Below are 8617 nucleotides of genomic sequence, written 5' to 3' on the forward strand. Positions count from 1 at the left end.
TAATCTCACATGATAATGTGGTTAGCTGCTAACTCTAATTTAGTAGGGAAGAAGATAGCAAAGATCGTAAATAATAAACTTTATATATCACATACAATTATAGTATTGGGCCAAATTTTCCCAAATGCGAATTTGAGGCTCTGCGTTTAATCCATCTTTGAATGGGAAGCTATTGTACAGCACCCAGGGAGCGGTTACGGGTCCAGGGCCTTGCTAATGCTCCCTCAATTTAGGCCTCTGGATTTAACCAATCCTAGAATGGGCAGGCATTGTACAGCGTCAAGGGAACAGTGACGTTTTCAGAGCGTTGCTCAGGGGGCTCCAACCAGAAAATCTTTACTCCCAAGCCAAGTCCCCATGGATTGAGCTAATGCTGCCCCGATAGGAATGCGCCCAACGTGGGGCTCGACCCTGAGTTTGCTAATTATCCCTTAACTTCAATTTCGTAAGGGAGAAGATAGTAAAAAGAGTAAATGATAAACTTTGTGTCACATAGAATTATAGTGTGGGCCAAATGCGAATTTGAGGCTGTGCATTTAACCCATCCTTGAATGGGCTGCCACTTTAAAGCACCCAGGGAGCAGTTACGGGTCCAGGGCCTTGCTAATGCTCCCTCAATTTAGACCTCTGGATTTAACCAATCCTAGAATGGGTAGGCATTGTACAGCGTCAAGGGAGCAGTGACGTTTTCAGAGCGTTGCTCAGGGGGCTCCAACCAGAAAATCTTTACTTCTAAGCCAAGTCCCCATGGATTGAGCTAATGCTGCCCCGATAGGAATGCGCCCAACGTGGGGCTCGACCCTGAGTTTGCTAATTATCCCTTAACTTCAATTTCGTAAGGGAGAAGATAGTAAAAGAGTAAATGATAATCTTTGAGTCACATAGAATTATAGTGTGGGCCAAATGTTAGGGGTCCAGGGCCTTGCTAATGCTCCCTCAATTTAGGCCTCTGGATTTAACCAATCCTAGAATGGGCAGGCATTGTACAGCGTCAAGGGAACAGTGACGTTTTCAGAGCGTTGCTCAGGGGGCTCCAACCAGAAAATCTTTACTCCCAAGCCAAGTCCCCATGGATTGAGCTAATGCTGCCCCGATAGGAATGCGCCCAACGTGGGGCTCGACCCTGAGTTTGCTAATTATCCCTTAACTTCAATTTCGTAAGGGAGAAGATAGTAAAAAGAGTAAATGATAATGTTTGAGTCACATAGAATTATAGTGTGGGCCAAATGTTAGGGGTTCAGGGCCTTGCTAATGCTCCCTCAATTTAGGCCTCTGGATTTAACCAATCCAAGAGTGGGCAGACATTGTACCGTGAAGAGTTACGTTTTCAGAGCGTTGCTCAGGGGGCTCAATCCAGCAAGTCTTTACTCTCAAGCCAAGTCCCCACGGATTGAGCTAATAGGAAGACACCCAACGTGGGGCTCGAACCCACGACCCTGAGATTAAGAGTCTCATGCTCTACCGACTGAGCTAGCCGGGCCACGTCAGTCCAAGTGTAAGCCCTTCAATTCTCAAACAACCTGTAATCTCACATGATAATGTGGTTAGCTGCTAACTCTAATTTAGTAGGGAAGAAGATAGCAAAGATCGTAAATAATAAACTTTATATATCACATACAATTATAGTATTGGGCCAAATTTTCCCAAATGCGAATTTGAGGCTCTGCGTTTAATCCATCTTTGAATGGGAAGCTATTGTACAGCACCCAGGAGCGGTTACGGGTCCAGGGCCTTGCTAATGCTCCCTCAATTTAGGCCTCTGGATTTAACCAATCCTAGAATGGGTAGGCATTGTACAGCGTCAAGGGAACAGTGACGTTTTCAGAGCGTTGCTCAGGGGGCTCCAACCAGAAAATCTTTACTCCCAAGCCAAGTCCCCATGGATTGAGCTAATGCTGCCCCGATAGGAATGCGCCCAACGTGGGGCTCGACCCTGAGTTTGCTAATTATCCCTTAACTTCAATTTCGTAAGGGAAGATAGTAAAAAGAGTAAATGATAAACTTTGTGTCACATAGAATTATAGTGTGGGCCAAATGTTAGGGGTCCAGGGCCTTGCTAATGCTCCCTCAATTTAGGCCTCTGGATTTAACCAATCCTAGAATGGGTAGGCATTGTACAGCGTCAAGGGAGCAGTGACGTTTTCAGAGCGTTGCTCAGGGGGCTCCAACCAGAAAATCTTTACTCCCAAGCCAAGTCCCCATGGATTGAGCTAATGCTGCCCCGATAGGAATGCGCCCAACGTGGGGCTCGACCCTGAGTTTGCTAATTATCCCTTAACTTCAATTTCGTAAGGGAGAAGATAGTAAAAAGAGTAAATGATAAACTTTGAGTCACATAGAATTATAGTGTGGGCCAAATGTTAGGGGTCCAGGGCCTTGCTAATGCTCCCTCAATTTAGGCCTCTGGATTTAACCAATCCTAGAATGGGTAGGCATTGTACAGCGTCAAGGGAGCAGTGACGTTTTCAGAGCGTTGCTCAGGGGGCTCCAACCAGAAAATCTTTACTCCTAAGCCAAGTCCCCATGGATTGAGCTAATGCTGCCCCGATAGGAATGCGCCCAACGTGGGGCTCGACCCTGAGTTTGCTAATTATCCCTTAACTTCAATTTCGTAAGGGAGAAGATAGTAAAAAGAGTAAATGATAAACTTTGTGTCACATAGAATTATAGTGTGGGCCAAATGCAAATTTGAGGCTGTGCATTTAACCCATCCTTGAATGGGCTGCCACTTTAAAGCACCCAGGGAGCAGTTACGGGTCCAGGGCCTTGCTAATGCTCCCTCAATTTAGGCCTCTGGATTTAACCAATCCTAGAATGGGTAGGCATTGTACAGCGTCAAGGGAGCAGTGACGTTTTCAGAGCGTTGCTCAGGGGGCTCCAACCAGAAAATCTTTACTCCTAAGCCAAGTCCCATGGATTGAGCTAATTCTGCCCCGATAGGAATGCGCCCAATGTGGGGCTCAACCCTGAGTTTGCTAATTATCCCTTAACTTCAATTTCGTAAGGGAGAAGATAGTAAAAAGAGTAAATGATAAACTTTGTGTCACATAGAATTATAGTGCGGGCCAAATGTTAGGGGTCCAGGGCCTTGCTAATGCTCCCTCAATTTAGGCCTCTGGATTTAACCAATCCAAGAGTGGGCAGACATTGTACCGTGAAGAGTTAAGTTTTCAGAGCGTTGCTCAGGGGGCTCAATCCAGCAAGTCTTTACTCCCAAGCCAAGTCCCCACGGATTGAGCTAATAGGAAGACGCCCAACGTGGGGCTCGAACCCACGACCCTGAGATTAAGAGTCTCATGCTCTACCGACTGAGCTAGCCGGGCTACGTCAGTCCAAGTGTAAGCCCTTCAATTCTCAAACAACCTGTAATCTCTCATGATACAATTTCGTAAGGGAGAAGATAGTAAAAAGAGTAAATGATAAACTTTGTGTCACATAGAATTATAGTGTGGGCCAAATGCAAATTTGAGGCTGTGCATTTAACCCATCCTTGAATGGGCTGCCACTTTAAAGCACCCAGGCAGCAGTTACGGGTCCAGGGCCTTGCTAATGCTCCCTCAATTTAGGCCTCTGGATTTAACCAATCCTAGAATGGGTAGGCATTGTACAGCGTCAAGGGAGCAGTGACGTTTTCAGAGCGTTGCTCACGGGGCTCCAACCAGAAAATCTTTACTCCTAAGCCAAGTCCCCATGGATTGAGCTAATGCTGCCCCGATAGGAATGCGCCCAACGTGGGGCTCGACCCTGAGTTTGCTAATTATCCCTTAACTTCAATTTCGTAAGGGAGAAGATAGTAAAAAGAGTAAATGATAATCTTTGAGTAACATAGAATTATAGTGTGGGCCAAATGTTAGGGGTCCAGGGCCTTGCTAATGCTCCCTCAATTTAGGCCTCTGGATTTAACCAATCCTAGAATGGGTAGGCATTGTACAGCGTCAAGGGAGCAGTGACGTTTTCAGAGCGTTGCTCAGGGGGCTCCAACCAGAAAATCTTTACTCCTAAGCCAAGTCCCCATGGATTGAGCTAATGCTGCCCCGATAGGAATGCGCCCAACGTGGGGCTCGACCCTGAGTTTGCTAATTATCCCTTAACTTCAATTTCGTAAGGGAGAAGATAGTAAAAAAGAGTAAATGATAAACTTTGTGTCACATAGAATTATAGTGTGGGCCAAATGCGAATTTGAGGCTGTGCATTTAACCCATCCTTGAATGGGCTGCCACTTTAAAGCACCCAGGGAGCAGTTACGGGTCCAGGGCCTTGCTAATGCTCCCTCAATTTAGGCCTCTGGATTTAACCAATCCTAGAATGGGTATGCATTGTACAGCGTCAAGGGAGCAGTGACATTTTCAGAGCGTTGCTCAGGGGGCTCCAACCAGAAAATCTTTACTCCTAAGCCAAGTCCCCATGGATTGAGCTAATGCTGCCCCGATAGGAATGCGCCCAACGTGGGGCTCGACCCTGAGTTTGCTAATTATCCCTTAACTTCAATTTCGTAAGGGAGAAGATAGTAAAAAGAGTAAATGATAAACTTTGAGTCACATTGAATTATAGTGTGGGCCAAATTTTAGGGGTCCAGGGCCTTGCTAATGCTCCCTCAATTTAGGCCTCTGGATTTAACCAATCCAAGAGTGGGCAGACATTTTACCGTGAAGAGTTACGTTTTCAGAGCGTTGCTCAGGGGGCTCAATCCAGCAAGTCTTTACTCCCAAGCCAAGTCCCCACGGATTGAGCTAATAGGAAGACGCCCAACGTGGGGCTCGAACCCACGACCCTGAGATTAAGAGTCTCATGCTCTACCGACTGAGCTAGCCGGGCTACGTCAGTCCAAGTGTAAGCCCTTCAATTCTCAAACAACCTGTAATCTCTCATGATACAATTTCGTAAGGGAGAAGATAGTAAAAAGAGTAAATGATAAACTTTGTGTCACATAGAATTATAGTGTGGGCCAAATGCAAATTTGAGGCTGTGCATTTAACCCATCCTTGAATGGGCTGCCACTTTAAAGCACCCAGGCAGCAGTTACGGGTCCAGGGCCTTGCTAATGCTCCCTCAATTTAGGCCTCTGGATTTAACCAATCCTAGAATGGGTAGGCATTGTACAGCGTCAAGGGAGCAGTGACGTTTTCAGAGCGTTGCTCAGGGGGCTCCAACCAGAAAATCTTTACTCCTAAGCCAAGTCCCCATGGATTGAGCTAATTCTGCCCCGATAGGAATGCGCCCAACGTGGGGCTCGACCCTGAGTTTGCTAATTATCCCTTAACTTCAATTTCATAAGGGAGAAGATAGTAAAAAGAGTAAATGATAATCTTTGAGTCACATAGAATTATAGTGTGGGCCAAATGTTAGGGGTCCAGGGCCTTGCTAATGCTCCCTCAATTTAGGCTTCTGGATTTAACCAATCCAAGAGTGGGCAGACATTGTACAGCGTCAAGGGAGCAGTGACGTTTTCAGAGCATTGCTCAGGGGGCTCAATCCAGCAAGTCTTTACTCCTAAGCCAAGTCCCCACAGATTGATTTAATAGGAAGACGCCCAACATGCGGCTTGAACCTACGACCCTGAGATTAAGAGTCTCATGCTCTCATTCTTCTCCAGTCAAGGCAAGACAGTGATCTCTGAGGCCAACCAAAATCTCTGCCAAGTCCTGCACAGCGCCATATCCCTCAATATTGTCGGGTCCAACTGAATCCTAAAATAAAAGATAATTTTAATACTTTTAGAAGCAATGAATACAATGGATCACATGAGAGCACAGCCAACATTACCCATATTTTGTTTAATAACATGTACATTTAAAAAGGAACTGGTTCCTTACATCATGTGAGGTTTTCGCTTCAGATGTTCTCTTCAAAAGATCCATTTCCGCTGACAATTGGTCTACTGGGGCTACATAAAAAATGTAGATTTATTCATTTAGCTGACACTTTTATCCAAAGCGAGGGACCGCAGTTCATGTGGAATCGTGGTGGTATTGTGGGTTACCAAAAAAGATAAAAGCAAAGTGATTTATTTCAACACAGTTAAAGAATGGTTTAAGCTAATAGCAGTTTACATTGAAGGCAGTCAGTGAAAAATAGAGCTTCATAAATCTGTACAGCATCAGAAATTAAACTTTCTAAAGCTTTAATTATTTTGCTTTTATGTCTCTACCACTCTTTACACTCTCTCAGGTACCTGTTAGTTTTATCTCCAGTCCATCAAGTGGCGGTAACGGGAGTTTATTTTGAATTCACATACTGTACAGGCATATATTAATAGTTACCACAGTTACATTCAGATCTACACAAATGCATCAAAGACTTTAGTAAATAAGATAGGAGTAGCTTTTATTGTTCCAGAGTTTCGTCTTACAATAGGGAAGAGGATTAGTGATGAAGTATCAGTGAACACAGGAGAAATGCACGCCATTTTGTTAGCAGTGCATTGGATAGAGAGTGAGATTGAGAGTGATTATTTGTTCAGATTCAAGTTCATCACTAATCAGTTTACAGAGCACTCAGACGGCAGACCACATATTTTGATAGAATTACAGGATAAAAAAACAACAAATCCCGGACACATTGGCATGAAAGGAAACAAAATGGCAGATAAGGCTGCAAAGGAGGCAACAAAAAGAGAAGACGTCGATGTGGCAGTTAGCACCAGTAAGATAGAAATAAAGAGCATTATGAAATGAGACTGAAGAAACGGTGTCAAAAGCAATGGGAGGAAGAGAGGAAAGGACAGTGGTTTTACAAAATTCTGAGAAGAGTAGGAGAAATGAGATGTGCAAGAAGGAACAGGACACTTATATCAGGATTTAGATTTGGGCACACAGGAGTCAACAGCACTTGATTCAAAATAGGTAAACATAACACAGGCAGGTGTGAATACTGTGGGCAACAAGAGACGGTCGAACACGTCATACTGTCAGAAGTATGAGGGAAAACCTTGGAAGGTATAAAGAATACATTTTGGTTTAATAGAAATCTTTAGAAAGAACTCAAGAACTCAAATCAATATGATTGACGGGATCTGAGTCTTACTTTTTGTTTTGTTTGTTTTGTTCTGTTTGGTCTAAGTCAGGGCTTTTCAAAGTGTGAGGTGGGCCTCCCGAGGTGGGCTCCAAACAGTTTCAGGGGAGGCTCAGTGAATGGAAATGAAACAATATTACATTACTTATTGCATTAGTTATCAAAAGGAGATTGCATAAAATAGCCTACAGAGATACAGTAATTTTTGGGCACTGTTTGCCCCCCATCAGTGTCAGAAATTAATAAATGGCTTAGGACAGAGCTTTTTTAAAACTATTTGGTGCAGTCAGACGTTATGTCAAACAGCAATGTTAGGCTATTTTGGCTCAAATGTTGAGCGTCTATGGGATCAGATAATATAATGATGATCTCACAGACATCCAGGAATCGAGCAAAATTTACCAAGCTTTGTATGAGGAGAGGCCCACAGTCTCAGACTTTGAAAACCCCTGGCCTAATGCCGCGTTCCAGACTGCTCGGAACTGGGAAATTTCCAACTTGAAATATCCGACTTCCAACCTCAAAGCGTTCCAGGTGCATGGTGGTGCTGGTGCATGACGCCGAAAGTGGCTGGCCGTGACAAAGTGTACACACAGTTGCACCCTCAGCAGTGCTTTAGGTGTTATTTAAAAGTATTAACTGGTTAACAGGTTAACTGTGTACCCCTGTAGCTACATCAGTTGGCAATCCACAAGTCAGCGTTGTAGGTTACCCTTCCTAATGTTTAGGCATTTTTTAACAATAACTCTTATGGAGAGAAGATGACTTTATGAGATTATTTACTTTACATATTTCTACATCAATGTACGCATTCCAGGGTAGTTTTTGTAGTTGGAGTTCGGAAATTTCCCACTTCCTAGTTTCCTGGAACGCAGCATAAGTAGGCCCTGTCCCAATATCTGCACTTCCACCTTTGTGCCCCTCAATGCACGTTCTCGCTAAGGGGTCCAAGACCGTAGGGTGTCCCGATCCTCTAATGCTATTCTCCAGGGGTGATCATCTGCGCACTTAAGGCACCCCTTTCGCAAGTGCGCATCAGACCTCACTTTCCTATGGGCTCTTACTCAGAATCCTTGTAGTGTTGTGACGTTTCGAACAGCTAACCAATGGGGGAGCAAAACGGTTGCTATGGTGCTGGTTGGACACCGGAAAAAAGGAAGCCGACAAGAGCGTAAACAAATGAAGAAGAAATTTCTTTTTAAGTGTAAGTGAAAATCGTTTTTGATCAGAATATACCTAATTCTTCTGGTAAGAAACTGGTGGTGAGTTTCAATGATCAATTTTAGCAGGAGTACCGCAAACTGAAAATCTTTATGTGGTTCACAACAAGTTAACAAGGTTAGGCATCACAACAGGCAGGCCTATCTTCCATCATTGAACATAAAAAACCATCACTATATAAGGTATTACACTTCTGTAAAAATAACATCATAAATAATTTAAGGAAAACATATAAACTATAGGAATAACAAATGAAAATATAAATGTAGAGAAAAATAAGGTGCAAAAAGGAAGTATTGGCATATTGCTAAAGGCAGTATAAACATTACATTTCTATAGATAGTTCCTGTAACAAAATCAATTGTATAGGCACATTTACTGTCAT

General features: G+C 43.7%; 3 non-coding genes across 3 annotated transcripts; all 3 read right to left on the minus strand.

The window, feature by feature from the left end:
* Positions 1 to 1407: 1407 nt before the first annotated feature.
* Positions 1408 to 1480, minus strand: trnak-cuu. The gene has a single exon. It is a non-coding gene; the product is annotated as a tRNA-Lys (tRNA).
* A 1770-nt stretch (positions 1481 to 3250) lies between these two features.
* On the minus strand, positions 3251 to 3323 carry trnak-cuu. The gene has a single exon. It is a non-coding gene; the product is annotated as a tRNA-Lys (tRNA).
* A 1419-nt stretch (positions 3324 to 4742) lies between these two features.
* Positions 4743 to 4815, minus strand: trnak-cuu. The gene has a single exon. It is a non-coding gene; the product is annotated as a tRNA-Lys (tRNA).
* Positions 4816 to 8617: the final 3802 nt, after the last annotated feature.

Source organism: Micropterus salmoides, unplaced genomic scaffold (assembly GCF_014851395.1).
Source record: "Micropterus salmoides isolate LMB-PRFRI ecotype aquatic unplaced genomic scaffold, ASM1485139v1 Ms_hic_scaffold_21, whole genome shotgun sequence".
Lineage (NCBI taxonomy): Eukaryota > Metazoa > Chordata > Actinopteri > Centrarchiformes > Centrarchidae > Micropterus > Micropterus salmoides.